We start from the raw sequence: 18,486 nt of genomic DNA, 5'->3' as shown, positions 1-18,486 counted from the left end.
TCAAGTTCTTAGACTTATGTGTTTGTTCATATACTGGGTTCGTATAATCCAGTGTTAAGCTAAGAGTTAGTGCATCCAGTTTTTAGTGATCAAGTATGATGGCTGTAAGGATTTTAATTTTCATCAGAAACATAAAGTGGGAGGACCTCGGCTCCATTTATGGAACCAGGTACAGGCGTGCAGCTAATAACTGTTAGTATATTACTTCAATTTGCTAGATTAATACGTGACCATGGTCAGCCATTGCCATCCATAACATCACTTGCATGAGGGACAGAAACATTACACTGAAATGATAAACATCACTGTCTAATTACATTACAAGCATGAGGTCAATTTATTATGATGAACTGAACTCATCAGTAGGATATGGTGTATACTTGTAGTTTTCAAACCAACTGTGGAAATAGATGGGTATCATTTCTTTGCTGACGACTTAAAAGTTATGAGTCCAATCCAATAGTGGGAATCAGAATAGATATCCAATGGGGGAAAATATCCATTATTTGTTTTGGTTGCAGTAGTGTTACTTTGTTACGGAATGAGGTCATGTTACTCTGCTAGGAATATTTAAGAGAAATTTCATTAGCATTAGCATGTGTTGAGATTATTAGTCCCACATTGTCTGGGCAATCTAAGATCCTGCGGTTTATAATTCTTAGGACCTCTCCACTCATCGCCAATTGATTTTGACAGTGGCGGATCTATAGCCAGACTTGGGCTGGCTTAAACCACCCTCAGAACTTTGATTTTTTTTTAAAATAGGTAGTCTAACTTAGCAAATTCCCATGCAAATTCAGCTCAAATTGTTACAAGCCACCCCTAGAATGCATAATTTTTCTCCAAGCTACCCCTAGTTCCAAATCCTAGTTCCGCCCCTGGGTTTTGAGTTGGATGCCCGTAGTCTAACATGGTATCAGAGCAGGTTATTTGCGACGAGTCATTTGACCGCGCCTTTACTCCGCGTCACCCGAATTATTGTCCACGTGTTAGACCCAACGAGACTACACTTGAGGGGGCGTGTTGAGATTATTAGTCCCACATTGTCTGGGCAATCTAAGATCCTACGGTTTATAATCCTCGCCAATTGGTTTTGAGTTGGATGCCCGTATTCTACAGCATGCCTGCGTGCATTAAAAATTCACTACTCCTACCTTAGTAAAAACTAAATTTATCCTTGCGTAAATTCACTACTCCTACCTTGGCTTAGCTTAGAAATTTAATGTTAAAGAAGAAACAAGAACTAGTCTTCTTTCTCGTGTATATATGTAATAAAGAGAAGAAACAAGAACTAGTCTTCTTTTCCGTATCTACCTTACAAAAACAAATGTGTTTTTAGAAATCCGACGGCTTTGAAAGGTGTTTTCTAAAAGATGAACGACTTCCACTGCTCTCAAAATGCAAAAAAACGAAGAAGATAAATCGTGGCCTAGAATGCGCCCTTCTTCTACGCCCTAATCCAACGTCCCATATTCGACTTCTTCTCTTAATTTCCATCTGTAACGCTTGCCAAAGCTAAGCTGCAATTACTAGGGTTTGAATTCTGCTCCATCTTTTCATCCATAACGGATGAAATCAATTAGCAGTTTAGCACCACCATTAATTACTCCCTTTAATTCGAACCAAAATAATCAAACCAAGTCCTCATGCGTTACCAAACTAGAAGATACCCATTAATAACACCATTATTTCTTCTTACCAATCACGTTCGACTGCATAAACCTCCCCAAATATTTCTTCTTACCAATCACGTTCGACTGCATAAACCTCCCCAAAAGTTATCTTGCACAGGTTCTCAATGGTTACCAATCTCCTTTCTTAAGTTTCCGTGATTTTGGTATTTTTCGAGGGAAATCTCTTTGATTTTGATATTTTTCTTAATCTTTTTTGTTGATTTTCTCATCCTGGGTTTGGATTAATAATAAAGGTATTGGAGATGTGTGCTTTTCTCAACATGGGTTTTGATTGTTTATCTATACAAAGAAGGATGTCCTGATTTGGGTGTTTCTGCACTTATCAGTAGCAACAACAACCTAGAATGATCATCAGCAGAAAAATGAAAATGAGATTTCCCGGAAACTCATCTAAAGTAATTGAAATTTCTATATTTTTGTGAATCTTCACGAGAATTGAGAATTTTGGATTTTAACCGAGGTTTGAATGATGTGCTATTTTTATTCAATCTCAAATTACATGGCTTTATGAAATTTGAAGTTTCTATGGAGGTTTATATGTTGATGCCATCTAACTTTGATATTTATTTTTATAGTTGTCTGCTGTTGTAATATTAATTCTTCCATACTCTTTAGTTTCGGTACAACAAATGTCCCCGCTGAATCACAATGTTTTATGAAAAACATCGGAACTTAATTTCTACTACCTAGGCTAAATTAGAGATTGATATCTAAAGTTGAAAATTGTTAATGAAACATTTGCAGAATGCCGATGTGGCAGCATAATGTTATATCTTCCTCTCTGAAGAGTATGTATGGCCGCAAGGGAATTACGAGTTCGTATGTTATCCGGCCTATGCTTACTTGATGCGAAGGTATGTAATTTATTTTGAACCCAACTACTACTTTAAACTGCCGCATTTATATGTTTCTGAGTGATTCTTTCATTTTGTAGTGTTCACATAATTGTTAATCTGTATCATTTATACAAAACGCATAAAAACCAAACATACAAATCCTATCTTATGTACATTTATACCTCATTGTTGTATAAGCTCAATGAAAAGTTATTTTAATCCATTGAACTAATTAGTGTGTGTGTTTTGTCATTTGGTACACAGGCATGAGGCATCACAAGGTACTGGAAATTTAATGATGATGAAAGGGCTTGAAAAAAGAGGCTCTTCAGGAAATTTCAGAAGTTGGGCAACTTTTATACTGCACTTAGTGGTCCTACGGAAATCAACGGAAACCTTACAGTTGGAAGAGATAGTTAAACCACCAGTGAAGATGATCCAGATGTTTTTCTTAAATTGAGTAGGTTCAGGCATATAATGTTCAAGACCAAGGTAAGGTACAATCAAACATAGTCTTGCTATATACTATATCACTGAAGTATTTCTTTGTTATCTTCTTACTCCAGATGTTTTTGTTTGTTGCCGAACTATCGATACGGTTGCCATGGTTTTCTTTCATTTTATAGGTGGTCATTTTGAACTTGGCATAATGATTTATTCTTTTTAGGTGGTCATTTGAAGAATGGTTCGCTGGAAAAAAAATCGCCCTACTATAAATGACTCCCGTGCCTTTTTTGAGTGGAATATCGAGCTTAAGCCTATGGATTCCACCACAGTGAAAATGCTGCCCTACAAAATCTCTCTTACTGCTTTTGAAGAACTGAGTCTAATACTGCAAACATATACCTCCCATTTTTTATAGCATTAGTTTTGTCCCCAATGTGATTTTAATTATTTTCACTTCTTATGGTCAAGCAGATGTGGTCGGCATTCTTACCACCGGCTTAACAACTCTACAAAAATTTAAGAGAGCAAATGGGCAATGATCCATAATGCGCGACCTAACTCTCAAGAACCTAAGGTACAAGTGTGCTGAATTGTTATCTAATTTTTGAGGCCATATTCAAGATGTTTAGCAAACTATTTGGATGGTCTACAATCTTGAGGTTTTTTTTGCAGCGTTGTTAATGTGAAGATTACTCTGTGGGGTGACTCGACGAGCGAGCTAAGCTGGAACTTGGACCAACATGGTGTTGAGTATGCACCGATTGTGGTTGTGGTAACGGGTACCTACATAAAAAAAAATATCAAGGTTAAACATCGATTATGCGTTATATGAACACAATACTTTCCATTAATTTATAAACCTATACTAGAAACTAACAACCCACGACCGTTTCACAGGAAAATTATCTTTGTCATCAACTAATTCCACCAAGATCTACTTGAACATAGAGCTTCCTGAAGTGATGGATATGCGACAAAGGTAAGGGAACCATATAATATTTCTTAGTCATGGTATGGAGTGCTCCACGTAGAAATGATAGTCACTCATGTTAAACTAATGTGTAAGACAGGTGCTGCCAAAAAACACCACCCATCAGATAACTACCTACCAAAAGAGGGATTCGCCACTGCCGCATTTTTGCTATTGGGCAACCGAAAGAGAATTTCTGAACTAATGGCGGCCAAGTGGCCAAATGGAATGCCGGGTGTAACGTACGTTTCTAGATCATTACTACATTTATAGCTGGAACATAACAAATTAATATCTGGATCGTGCAACCGCTAATCGTAATCGGCTTATGACAGATGATGGTTGTGCAACCGCTAATCATAATCGGCTTATGACAGATGATGGTTGGTACTATTGGAAATGCGGCAATCGCACAACAAAATTAGTTGGAGAAGAGGGTGATCAGTGGGCCACCAAGAGCGAAGCAAAGATCGATGATTCCCTTCATGCTATGGTTCGAAGTCCAAGACCCTACCAGCTCTGCTATTTTTGTTGCAGTTGATAGTGAGGTGCAAAAGATCATCCAAGCAACAACAACAAAATCTCATAAACTAGACCTTGATCCAGCAATTTCACTCAGTTAATTGTATAAACTAGGTGCTTGAGCTCACAAATAGAAAAATGCTGTGACCGTTTCGTTTTAGAAAATAAGTTAACTACCAAGAGCAATCTCAAAATCCACATCTCCTTCAAATTTCGTTACAAACAGTTTAGCTATTCGAAACTTCTTATTGCCCGCCAGTCTCTTGCACAAAGTATTAATTTAATTTGCAGGGTCAAATAATGTCCAATCAAATCAGCGCAGATAATCCTCGCAAGCATGCTTTAATTCCCTTTATCGGATGACCATATAGGGATCCACAACCCAGAATAATATCTGATGAGTTACTTGCACTCTTGATGAGGTATATATAGCGACTACTCACCATGCTACCGAGGGGAAGACCATGATTCAATGGACGATTTAGATAATTAGAGGTTAAGTTACATCCATTGAGACGAATGTTAGCACATCTAAGGAAAAATGTAATGTCAGACGAATGTTAGCACACATTTCTTGGATATACAGGCAAATGAGTTTTTTTTTTTGCAGACGGGTGTATCTGGAATTCTACGAACGGATGGATACATATCAGTGTTCTCTTAGTGATCTCTTAATGCTTCCTGTAATGGTAGTAGAGAATTTTTAAGATCTGATTTTTGTGTTTTACCAAATTTAAAAACGAAAATAAAAACCAAATATATGAACACGTCCACAAGAAAGAGAAAATAATGAAAAGTAAAAAAATCTTGTCACGTATGTAGTGGGTTTGACTGGTGGGTTAGATTAGTGGGTTGAATAGAATTATTGATGACACATCAGTATCAAACACAATAAATGCATTAGTGGGACCAAATGCTTCTTAGGACAGGCGTCGAATATGTTAACAAGCTAGCATTTAAAAGCAAAACAAATCCCGGACCGTCACAGCACGGGTCATATCCTGGTATATATAATAAAGAGATCAAGTGTATCAAAGCATTTCACGTGTTAGATAGCTATATGCATTATTAATCCCTATCAATATAATTAATGACCAAGTTGTTTAAATTAGATTGACGATTTTTCTTTTTCCGGTAGTAATTACTAGCATCATTATTACAGATGCAAGTATATATGTCAACTGGTGCATAAATATGATTACTAATATCTCTTAAGAGAGTGTTAACTCCCAAATTACAGATTGGCAGTGGTAATAATTTTACTATTAGCAAATGTAACGCCGAAATACTCCCAGTAAGCATGAGGTTGAATCATGTTTCGAGGCATACAAGGTAATGATAAAATAGAGTCGTCAGGTGGTAATATTAATAATCCCTTATCCATCATTTTTTTTATCATGACAATAATACCCTTACTTCATGACAATAATAATTAGAATCTAGTATTGATGGTTAGTAGTTAATGTCAATAATTATATTAATGTTAGTTTCAAAGAGATTTTTTTTGTTTTGAGAGATAGTTAGGGTTTGTTAAAGAAGAAGAAATTAGGCTTTTGAGATCGGCTGAACTAATAGATAATTAAGGTTTGTTAATACATAGTTAGACTTTTAAACGAGGTTTAATGTCATTTTTCTAAGTTGAATTCGTCAAAAAATTGAATTTTCGCAACCTCGATCGGCTGATAACTTGTCAGCTAACAAGTTACCAGCCGAACTTCACTCTGTAACTGACGAATTTAGGTTTGACTGGTTCGAATAAAAAATTGAACAACCGAATTTAGTGTGTGTTTTAACAATGAGTATTTCGGCTATCATTTTCATGTTTAATTATCAGCCGAACTTGTCATAAGCACTTTCAAAATGAAGAACAACGAGCAGTTCGGCTGATAATTTGTTTCCATTTTCATCCAAACTTTACCCTGTGTTTTTCGATTTAAACCTAATATGTCAATCGAACACTAGAAAATAAGACATGAGTTTATAGGAAATACTTTGTACATAACCTTACTCGATTTGATTTATTCTTCATCTTCCTCTTCTTCAGCTCGCGGATTAGAAGAACAATCATAATGGTTATGATTCTTCGTGCAAATCATTTTATTGTTGTGTTTAATCGACAATCAAAGTTTTATAAATCGAAGATGATGAAAATTTGAAATTGGGTTTTCTCGAATAAGTTCAGTTGAGAAGAGAAGATGAGGAAGATAAAACTGATTTTAAGTTTTTAAATTAGGTTTCTAATTAGTAAAAAAGTATTTTTGTGTTTTAAAGTATTCAAGGATATCTTAGTAATTTATTACCCATAAGTCACCCCTTATCACCCACCCTAGGTATGATAATCAAGTTGTATGCCTCAAATATTTTGAGTATGCCTCAAAACAGGTTTCCTGAGGTTCTCATGTCTTTTATTTATGGGTCTACTTACTCTGATCCTAAGAAAGGCCAATGGAATTTTACGCACACTCTTAGGTGAAGATATTAGGCATCCATGGTTAATGATAGGGGACCCTAATTTCCATCTTTCTAAGAATGGTTATTGCTCTGAGAATTGGGTTCAAAACAAGGTTAGAGAATCCGGTCTTATAGATATTGGTCATGATGGGAGAGACTATATCTGGACTAGTAATAGTTGCGGTACTGGTACTAGGAAGGCAAAATTTGTCTTGGATTTAGGTAATAATGGTTGGTTTATTCATTTTTCTCAGGCCAAACTTTTGCATCTCAATTTTGTGGGTTCTTATCATTGTCCTATTCCCTTGATAACTGATCATATTCCTAGACACCTTTGGAGACCTTTTAAGTTTTTTTTGGTACCTGGATTAGGCATGAATCTTTTAAGGACAAAATGAAAGAATCTTGGAATGTTCTCCCATATAAATGGGAGCCCTGTTTTTAAGTTTAATCATAAACTCCATAGTGCTAGAATTTCCTTGTCTCAATGAAATAGACTTGGATTCGGTGATATTCAACGAAACATTACTAAACTCCAATGAAGTAGATCAAATACAAAATGAGAATAAATCTGTTAATCAACATAGGAGAATTCAAGCTCTAATTAAATATTTAGAGAACTGGTATGACATTCAAACCCAATTTTATAAAGAAAAATCCAGGGACAAGGCTCTTTTGGAGATATATAATAATACTGTGTATTTTCATTCCCTTGTTAACAAAAGGATGCATAATAATAATATAAATTCTCTATGTGATTCTAATAATTTTCGGTTTAGTGACAGAGAAGATGTTAGTAACCTCCTTACTAATCACTTTAGCTCTGTTGGTAAGACTTCAAATCCTAATTTTCCTGAAATGCCCTTGATATTATTCCTAAACTGATTTCTGACAGTGATAATATTGATTTGATCGCTATCCTAACAAAAAAAAATGATGAGATTGAGCACGTTATTAGAAGTATGCATGCTTGGAGTTCACCTGGTTCAGATGGATTTGAGGAAGGGTTTTATCAAACTCAGTGGGACATTGTTGGCCAAATTATGATTTCTGTTGTTAAGAATTTTTTTAAATGTGGTTATATGCCTAGGGGTCTTAACAGGACTTATATATCTCTTATACCTAAGACTAAGGATGCCAAAACTGCTGCTGACTACAGACCAATTGATCTTTGTAATGTCTCCTATAAAATAGTCTCTAAAATCCTTGCTAACAGAATTAAGCCTTATCTTAAAAGAATTATATCTCCTTACCAAGCTGCTTTTGTACCTAGTAGAGAAATTCATGACAATATCATTGTTGTGCATGAAATGATCCACACAATGAAACAAAAAAAAGTTTCAGTGGTACAATAGCTTTGAAACTTGACCTTTCTAAAGCATGCATTTGATAGGCTTGAATGGTCCTTTTTGATTAAAGTCCTTGAGCATTTTGGTTTCACCTCTGATTTTTGTAATGTCATTTATCAATGTGTTTCCAATACTAACACCACTGTCCTTCTTAATGATTCACCATGTGAGCAATTTTCTCCTATTAGGGGGATTAGACAAGGAGACCCATTGTCTCCTTATTTGTTTATTTGTAATGGAATACCTTTCTAGAAGTTTTTTGTTTACATAGTCTAATAATATCATAAAAAGAGTGAAAGTTTCTAGGAGAGACCTCCCATCTCTCATATAGTTTTTTCGGATGATAACCTCATTTTTGGTAAGGATGATATGCATCATATTCAAAGTATTTTGGATATATTGAATAAGTTTGTTATGTACTCTGAGAAATTGCTTAATTTAAACAAATCGTGTGTCTATTTTAGCAAAAATCTTAGTCCAGGTGCTTGTGAGGATATTTCCAAAGCCCTCAACATGAAAATGGTTTCTGATTCAAAAAAGCATCTGGGAGCTCCTCTGTTATTGGGTCATTCTAAGCTTAAATCTTTTGAATCTATAACAGCATAATCCTTTGAAGCTAGACATAAAAACCGGTTAGTATCTCACTGAATCAGGATGGTAGGTTAAGTCAGTCCAAAATTTCCTTCATACTTATTAAATGGGTTACTTTAAGATACTCTTATCTCTAAGTTAGATACTCTCCTGGGAAATTTCTTGGTAGATTCATAAAGCAAACAAAGTTATTATGTTTCTTGTCTGAAGTAATATTAATAAGCCAAAAGCTCTTGGTGGTTTACATTTTAGAAATATGGAGGTATTTAACATTTCCATGATTTGTAAACTTGCTTGGAAGGAAGTTAGTGGTGAATATGATGAATTGTGGGTGAAAATTCTGGAAGCTAAGCATTATCGGGATAAGAAAATTCTGCATCAATATAAACTGAGTGATAATGGCTCCTGGGTATGGAAAGTGATTTTTAGATGTGCTAGAGTATTTCTCGGTTGAACCCACAAGTTTTGCTATCTCAAACTTGTTGTCAATGTTAGGTGATCAAAATTATATCTTGATTTGTAGTCTACTAAGTCAAGCTTCAGATAGGTTAGAATTGTAGTTCAGTATCAGAGATCACCCTTGAAGACTGAAGATCGACGAAGACATTTGGAGAACTTCTGTATCATGTACGTGAAGACTGGACCATTCTATTTTGCTCACTATACCTTCATTCTATATATTGAGACTATGTCATACGACTTATAATGTATCAACAAAGAAGGTGTTTCAAGTCAAGCTTGTCTTGTGAAAAATCTGGAAATATGATTTAGCTATTGGATGTTCAAAGGTCCTTAACAATATTAGTTCAATGGATTAATTTGTGGATCAATTCAAATGATTATATCACTTGGGAATGTTTCAAACATCAAAAGAGAGAAATATGAACTTACTAAATTTCTACTCAGGGTATGGTGGCGAAATCAGTTTGCAAACCATAGATATATAAGATTCATAAATACAGGAAGGTTCGCAAACCACAAATTCAGTTGGGAACAGTTGTAATGACCCATCCCTCCACCGATACTGTCCCCACTTAGCCACTGTGGTTATCCGGCAGTGTGGGGTTTTCAACGGGCATCGCTGCGGTAATCCAACAGAAATTTCCCAGATGGTCACCCATCCCTGGATTACTCCCGCCCGAGCACGCTTAACTGCAGAATTTTCTACCAACTCTGGAGCCAATTGTGCTGAAAAGGCCTCGGTGATAGGAAATGACAAATCATTAATTATATTCCATTCGGCCAACCACTGCCGAATATCGAGGTATTATAATACTCCATCCCTGGATTACTCCCGCCCGAGCACGCTTAACTGCAGAGTTTTCTGCCAACTCTGGAGCCAATTGTGTTGAAAAGGCCTCGGTATAATGTACATGTTCCTTGCCTCTTGTGAGACCAGTATCTGGCATATCGACCCTGCATACTCTCCCACCCGAGCACAAGAGACACGTCCCAAGTTGTATCCCAACTAACACTGATATTGTTCCCACTTACCCACAACGGTTATCCAGCAGTGTGGGATTTTTAGCGGCACTACTGCGGTCATCCAGCATTAGCTTCCCGAGAGGTTACCCATCCTGTGACTACTCCCGACCGAGCATGCTTAACTGAGAAGTTTTTTTTTCACATCTCAATCAAGTGAACCCATCAGGCCTCGGTGTTAGGAAAGGACAAAGCATTACTTATATTCCATTCGGCCAACCACTGTCGAATCTCGGGGTATTACAACAGTTCACGAACTCGGTTGACGAACCATGGTGAACTGGATTTTATAAGCTGGATTAATTGGCTAGCAGTTGGAGAACCCGGTTCACGAACCGAGGCCAACTGAGTTCGGTAGTCTAGTAGGGTTAGAAAACCTGGTTAGCGAACCATAATACCCTTACTCGTGAACAAGCCTTATGGTTTGAGAAACATTGTACCAACTGTCCCAACTATGTTTAGCAGATACTCAAAGACTTATTCTTTTAATATGTTTAGCATTGTTATAGGACACAGGAAAGTGCCAGATTAGGTTTTCCAGTTGCTAGAATTCTCCCTTATATAGTCTTTCAAATCAGGGTTTGCTTTCAATCAAAGCTAAGATAGATTAGTAACAAAGCATTCAATATTCACCGTCAGATGCAAAACTGATTTAAGATTCAAGCTAAGTTTGCTCAAAACCAAAGAAATATCTCTCCACTCTTAGATGGTCTTAGCTTGTTACACACAAATGAAATATACCTTCATTTAGATATGGGTAAGCGTACCTAAACATGTACATTGAGTTGTCTCAACAATAGTTAACAGAAGTTAGCCATATGAACACTTTTGTATTAACCACATTCATCTAACACATATAGATCAAATATGATGATCAATCAATCATGAAAGATAATCAAATGAATCTAATTGTGTTACTAATAGATTTGTTCAATTGTATATAACTCATAGAAGTATATAAGAACCAATTGAAACCAAACAGAATTGATTCGTAATCGTACAAAGTACTTATACCGAAATAAATTCATGAACATTAAGCCACAATTTGCTAAGATTGCATTCCTTAATTTATCAATGTATTTGTTCATGAGTATGAAAACATACTTAACCGATTTTAGAACTTAACCAACTAAGTTTGCAAACTGGTACGCAAACTATAATATCAGGTCTTGGTCTTGTCCAGCCGTTTGCAAACGGGTACGAAAACAGTCGTCCCTGACCTAACTCATGTAGAACCGTTCGCATACTGGTATGCGAACTTGGTTCCCGGACTTTAATAGTTAAAACCGTTCGCATACTGGTATGAAAACAAGGTTTCCGAACCTGAATCATACCAAAACAGTTTGCATACTAGTATGCATACTATGTTGTATCCAGAGTCATAGATAAGTTTTAGTTTCCACATACCTTTTGTTGATGAAGTTCCCCCAAGATCTCCTCAGTAAATCTTCGTCTTCAATCGATGAACGTCGTGAAGTTTAAAGCTCAAATATACATTCTATCCTAATCCGAGGCATAACTGTAAGTAGACTAGAAATCAAGACTTATAATTTTGATCACCTAAACTTGACAAACAAGCTTAAAATAACAACGCTTGCGAGTTCGACTGAGCAATGCTCTAACAATTTCATTCCTGGAAAATGATGTTTAGTTGCATGAGTTTAAGGAAGTAGACTTACAAACTTGTTTCGTAGTTGAAAGAAATCAATATGATTGAAGGTCCGGTTTTCATTGAAGATCTATTGATGGACCGATCCTAATTTGTGTTTGGAATCAGGGTGATGCCGATCCTAACTTTTGTTGGGAATCAAGGGAGAATCGATCCTAACCTATATAGGGAGTCAAGGTAGAACCGATCCTAACTCATGTTGGAAGTCAAGGTAGAACTGATTCCTACCTATATTGAGAGTCAAGCTAGAACCGGTCCCTACCTAGTTGCATTGGGAGTCATGGTAGAACGGTCTTAAGATGCAAAAACGATTTCTTTAGTCACGTACGCTTTAGGGTTTGTGTGATTTTGGAAATTGGGTTTGCTTAATAGAAAAGTTCAAGATGTCGACATAATGACTAATTTGAACATGGGGTGAAATATTATTTATTAGTTGTTCAAATATATTCCTTGATACTCAAGCTAAGATCCCAAACCTAAATGATTGAGAATATTTTTGAGATTTTCGAATATATATGCTTTGTTTTACCAGCAAGCAAAACATATCTCTGGAAAGATATATTAGTTAAGTGCTAGCTAATATTGAGTTGTCAAAAAGGGATTTCGGTTATACAGTTGGATATTGGTTGGAATTAGACAAAACTGAATTTAGGTGCTTTATTGCATATCTTTAAAATATTTTTGGTTATAGAAATTCCTTGGTGTCCAAACTACCTTGGTCTATAAATAGTGAAGTTCGTTCTTCTTACAAACTTATGCTAAGGCAGGAATTTTGTTTCGTAATCACTTCTGTAGCCAACTAATAATATTGCTTGTAATACTATCTTGTAGAGGAGAGTAACCTAATTAGGCGAAATCTCTTAAGTCCGCTAGTTTAAAGACTTCTTTGGGATCAAGAAGCATCTACTATTATAGTAGGTGGGAAACTAGAATCTGCATTGTTATTTTAGTTTTCGATTATTGATTTGATTGACTAATGATTGTTAACTCTTGATTGCACCTAGTTTGATTATTCTTGAGAGCCTTCTCTTATGATATAAGGTCACTCAAACTAGGTCAAGAGATGAGCGGTAGTTCATATCTGATCTGACGTTGACTTTTGATCATCCATTGTTAACAGACTCCTTTCTATGCGTGATCGATCATAAGTTGGAATCAAGTTTGTTATTGTGCAGGTACAGAAGAAGACTATTGAAGATTGAAGACAAAAAGATTTTCTTGTTGGTTTCATTTCTTTGTGATTTGCTTCGTGCACAAACTTGATCGAGTTATCTTTTGATAGACTTGTTATTTCTAGTCGTATTTAGATCGACAAACTTTCATTTGGTGGTACACTTTAGTATCTGAATCTGGTAGTTCTGTCTGACTTGATCCGGTTAACTTATTAATCTAGATCTTGGAAGTTCCAACCCGACAAAGGAGTTTAATCAATTTCAAACATAAAAGCCTTTGTCAAGCTCAATTAGAATATTTAAGATCAACTTCTTGAGATAAGAAGAGTGGTTACCAAAGTATTAGTCCTTTACTGTTTGGAATACGGTCTAAAGGGTTGAGTGCATAAAGTCTTCAGAGAGGCTGAAGCAACTTAAGATAATTGACTCTATCTTAGGATTCACGCGTGTTGGACATATTGGTTGTAGGCGAAGGGAGACTGAGGAAACTAGGTAACTATGAGTAGTTTACTTGGTCTCAACTATACGAAGTTGGTAGTGGTATTTGTATAGCGTTTTAATTCCGAGAGTATTCAAAACTGTACTAGGTCCCGGGGGTTTTCTGAATTTTTAGTTTCCTCATTAATAAAATCTTTTTGTGCGCTTTTACTTTACTTTCCGTTTATAACTGTTTTAATTATATTTAAAATAATTGCGCTTGTACGTTAATCCAATAGTTGGGTTTATCCCTATAGTCTAAGGTTCAGTTTCGGACTTATACCATATACCAAGTGTATACCTTGTGGTTTGTTATCTTCTTGACAGTCTATGTTTATATTAGATCATGCAAGATATCAGACTTATTGGTTGATATCGAAAAGATTGCGGTGTACTTGGTACCCTCGTCATTTCAGAATGATACAGAGATATAAATATATATTTATTCAATCTCGCTAACAACCGTCGATTTTCAATAATTTGTCACAAAGTCTTTAAGGCCATAAGCTGAATGATAGAATGTCTCACTTGAATAGTAGAGTTGCTATTATCTTTGAAACTTTATTTTTAAAGTTTGGAGAACCCCCTACAAGATCTGCTGACCAAAATTACTAAATGACGAACAGTGAAAAAAAGATCTTTACATATAATAACGAAGAAAACAAACCATCATTTTGTTAATTGCTAATATAAAATATCAGGTGAATTGTTTAATATACACATCCAGTCATGCGTAACTAGATGGCTGAAACCAACAACCTTCCAACAAAATCTGAGATTTAAACAAATTGCTAATAACCTTGACGTATGGTACAAACTAAGTAAACTTATCCATCAACAACTCTCCTTATTTTGTTAAGTAGATATTGATTAAACTCATGTGTGAAGTCATGATTATACTATTATAAATTTATGTTTCATAAGTTGTATATTTAGCATACATATGAGTTTTAGTTTTAGCTGTCACGTAATAGCTAAGACTTTATCGACCTTTCTGTGGTAAAGGTTATCTTATTGTTATTCTTTTATCTTGTACAGAATCACAACTCACAGGGGGAGAGCTATATATTTAACCGGTGCTTAAGCGTCGTATCTTTGTGAGGAGAGTGGTTGTGTAAACCAAGGGAAAGATTATTTTGATAATTTTTCTTGACATGAAAACTTGATCGGTTCGAATCTTAGTTTGTCATACCGAAGAGTAAGGTAATGATTTATTTGTGTATGTTAATCATTTCCCTATTAAGTAAAGCTGATTGAATGCCTATTTTTGCTTTTTTTTAAAGAAATATGGTACGATTGTTATGTTACAATTGGTTCCAGTTAAGAAAAACTAAGTCAAGTTTGATTTTTTTTTTGCTTAATTAAAAGGAGGGTTAATTTCCTTAGTCTAATTGATTACTGATAATAAAAACTAAATTAATTCTAATCTTAGTTTAGGCTTATCAAAACGAGGACAACAAGCGACGAAACCAAAGACATATAAAGCAGCTAAATTATAAGACAAGTAAGCCTCAGCGGACCATACAAGGGCGCGACAAGCCCACGCAAAGGGTTTGGTTAAGATATTCTAGATTCCACCAAATATACAAATGGAAACCATACATGCCCTCAAATTATATCTTCTAAGTCGTCTACATTAACAATCCGTCCTTTTACCCCAAAGAAGATTTTAGTAAATAACCATATAACACTTGGGCTAAGGGTGATGTTAGTAATTCTTATTACATCGCCCCACCCCAGTAGCCCAAGTATCATATACACCCCCAAAATAAAGATGTACGATTATTCATGTCTAATCGGTTCGTTGATAAGAAAACTAGTTGTTAGAGCATTGCTCGGTTGAACTCACTAGCGTTGGTATGTCAAGTTAGTTGGCAATTTTAGTTGCCAAAATGCATTCTTGATTTAGCATACTAAAGATAGTTTCGGACTAGATTAGGTGTAAGAAGTTGAATCGAAGCTATCCTTAAAGGATGAAGATTGAAGACTACAAGAAGACATCAACAAGTATTTCATCAACAAAGGTATGTGATTGATTTCATCTTGTTCAATTCTACCTTTCTAATCTATCGAGATAAATGCTCACTCTATGGAACAATTCCTATGACGGTAAATGTACATTTATGTATATATACTTGAGGTTATTTGACTCATGACCTTGGTGACAATAACTTTTATCCCTGGAAAGGTTCTCATGTTATAGTGAATGAGCTTACGAATTCAACGAGCCAAGAATCACTCAATTCCGAGTTATAACGATGAAGTTATGAGTGATTTATTAAAGTAACAATTATAAGTGTTGCTGTAATTGTTACAGTTCGTTAGTAGGAAACAATCCATGGACTGTTTGTAACGGTTCACGGATTTGAGCCCAATTACGTGACTATAAGTCTTTTATAGTCAAGTTGGTGATGTTTCTTTATCTAAGCAAGTTAGCTATCACTCCAAACATCTTTGATTACCATATTAAAGTGTTTGTGATTCCTTCCTAATTTAATTTGTGATTTATTCACATAAATACAATATTTGCTAATTAATTATTTAGTTAATTATTTTGGCAAGAGTTGTAACTTAGGAAAGACTCCCAATATTAGGAGAGTCTTGAAAAAGGAAAATAGCTATGCTTAGCTTTCAAGCTACCTTTCACTATAAATAAAGGGTTTATGAATGCTACACGTTTTTATCCCCTTTGGAAAATTGGTGTAAGCTTCATAAGGTTGTTTTCCATGTCTTCTGTTTTTCGTTAACAAGAGTGAGATAAAAGTGTTTGTATTGGGGATCACAAATCCGAGTTGGATTAATCTTCGTGATTGATTATACAACTTGTAATCTAGGTTTTTCACCTCTTGTCTATTCCAAGGTTTTCTCTTCTGATATAAAACCATTCAATAGTTGTGGATCATAAACCCTAGGTTTTGATAGATTTCAGTTTCCGATCGTATACCAACACTTGTTAGTCAAAATCGGAAGCTAGAAAGAAAACTTAAGTTAAGGTATCTCGTAAAAATCCTTAAGAAGTTTTAAACAAGATATCTCTAGATTTATTCTAGTTGTTCTTGTTGTAGAATCATTAGGGTTTTATTAACTTGGAAAATTGATCTTTGGAATCACCCAAGTTTACTTACGAAAATCAGGTTCACGGACTCCTTGTGTGTACTAAAAAAGCGGGGGTATAACAACCACACCCAATATTTCGCTTAGCAATATGTATGGACAAACTCCAATGTACTTTCTAGAGAATCAACTAGACAGTCAGACTCAATCTAGATAAAAAGTATATCAAAGAGTTTATATCTCAATCTCTAGATTTGATATATACTCAAGCAAATAGAAATCTGCGAGTCTTTATCAAATACTAGATAGATAACTTGGATGGTACCAAAGACCAATATCCAAGTGTTAATCAATTGAAATCAACAACCAAAAGGTCGGATATTCTAATTGATTGAACAATGCACAACCTGTGATATTTCAATTATATAACAAAATATAATGCGGAAAATAAATAACACAGACAGGAGAATTTTGTTAATGAGTAAACCGCAAATGCAGAAAAAACCCGGGACCTAGTCCAGATTGAACACACACTGTATTAAGCTGCTGCAGACACTATCCTACTCCAAATTAACTTCGGTCTTGACTGTAGTTGAACCCCAATCAATCTCACAATGATTCAAGGTGCAGTTATGCTCCTACGTCTCTGATTCCAGCAGGATACTACGTACTTGATTCCCTTAGATGATCTCACCCAAAACTAAGAGTTGCTGTGACCCAAAGTCAAAGACTTTAATAAACAAATATGTATCACACAGAAAAGTCTATGGTAATAGATAAATCCGTCTCCCACGAATATACCTACGAATTTGTTCTGTCTTTTGATAAATCAAGGTGAACAGGAACCAATTGATAAACCGGACTTATATTACCGAAGAACATCCTAGTATTATCAATCACCTCACAATAATCCTAATCAATGCAGCGAAAAAAGATATTGTGGAATCACAAACGATGAGACGAAGTGTTTGTGATTTCTTTTATATCTTGCCTATCGGAGATATCAATCTCAAGCCAATTATTACAACTGTACTCGTACGATAGAAACAACAAGATCAAATCACACAACTACGAGAAAGTAGTATCGGTCTGGCTTCACAATCCCAATGAAGTCTTTAAGTCGTTAACCTGGTTTAGAAGAAGAAACCAAAGGTTAAATGAGAATCGACTCTAGCTTAGCACAACTAGTATCACACAGAAGGTTTGGGGATTAAGTTTCCCAGTTGCTAGAGTTCTCCCTTATATAGTCTTTCAAATCAGGGTTTGCAATCAATGTTAGCTTGGTAACAAAGCATTCAATATTCACCGTTAGATGAAAACCTGATTAGATTCAGGATAATATATTTCAACCGTTAGATCGAAACTTAGCTTGTTACACACAAATAAAATGCACGTTCATCTAGGTTCGTGTAACCGTACCCAAACATGTACATCTAGTTGGTTCAACAGTAGTTAACTAAATGGTTAGCCATATGAGCACTTTCATATCAACCATATTCTTCTTCATCATAACTAGTTCAAGTGACTCAAATGAACTAGTTAGAGAGTTGTTCAATTGCAAGGAAATATTATGTAACTACACAAGACACAATTGAAGCAAAAACGATTTGATTCACTCGAATCGGTTCATGAACTATATAGCCACGATTTGCATTTGCATTCCTTAGTTTATATAAGAATAAGTTCAAAAACATCGTTTTTAGATATAACCTACTCAAGTTCGCGGACTTAAGTTCCCGGACGGAGTTCACAAACTCCAGCAGAAATTCTCG

The 18,486-nt window shown here is 35.4% G+C and overlaps 1 long non-coding RNA gene across 8 annotated transcripts; it reads left to right on the top strand.

Moving 5' to 3' along the window:
• The first annotated feature begins 1,431 nt into the window (after positions 1-1,431).
• Positions 1,432-4,703, top strand: LOC113300103. Of its 8 annotated transcripts, none has more exons than XR_003335433.1 (8): positions 1,432-1,791; positions 1,928-2,548; positions 2,795-3,022; positions 3,198-3,551; positions 3,650-3,782; positions 3,875-3,956; positions 4,048-4,189; positions 4,283-4,703. It is a non-coding gene; the product is annotated as an uncharacterized LOC113300103 (long non-coding RNA). The 8 variants fall into 8 exon arrangements; XR_003335417.1 differs by having other exon boundaries at positions 1,432-1,837; XR_003335438.1 differs by having other exon boundaries at positions 1,439-1,791; positions 2,439-2,548.
• The last annotated feature ends 13,783 nt before the right edge of the window (positions 4,704-18,486 follow it).

This window comes from Papaver somniferum, chromosome 1 (assembly GCF_003573695.1).
Source record: "Papaver somniferum cultivar HN1 chromosome 1, ASM357369v1, whole genome shotgun sequence".
Lineage (NCBI taxonomy): Eukaryota > Viridiplantae > Streptophyta > Magnoliopsida > Ranunculales > Papaveraceae > Papaver > Papaver somniferum.
The sequence above is the reverse complement of the archived record's forward strand: the minus strand, read 5'-3'. Positions and strand labels throughout refer to the sequence as shown.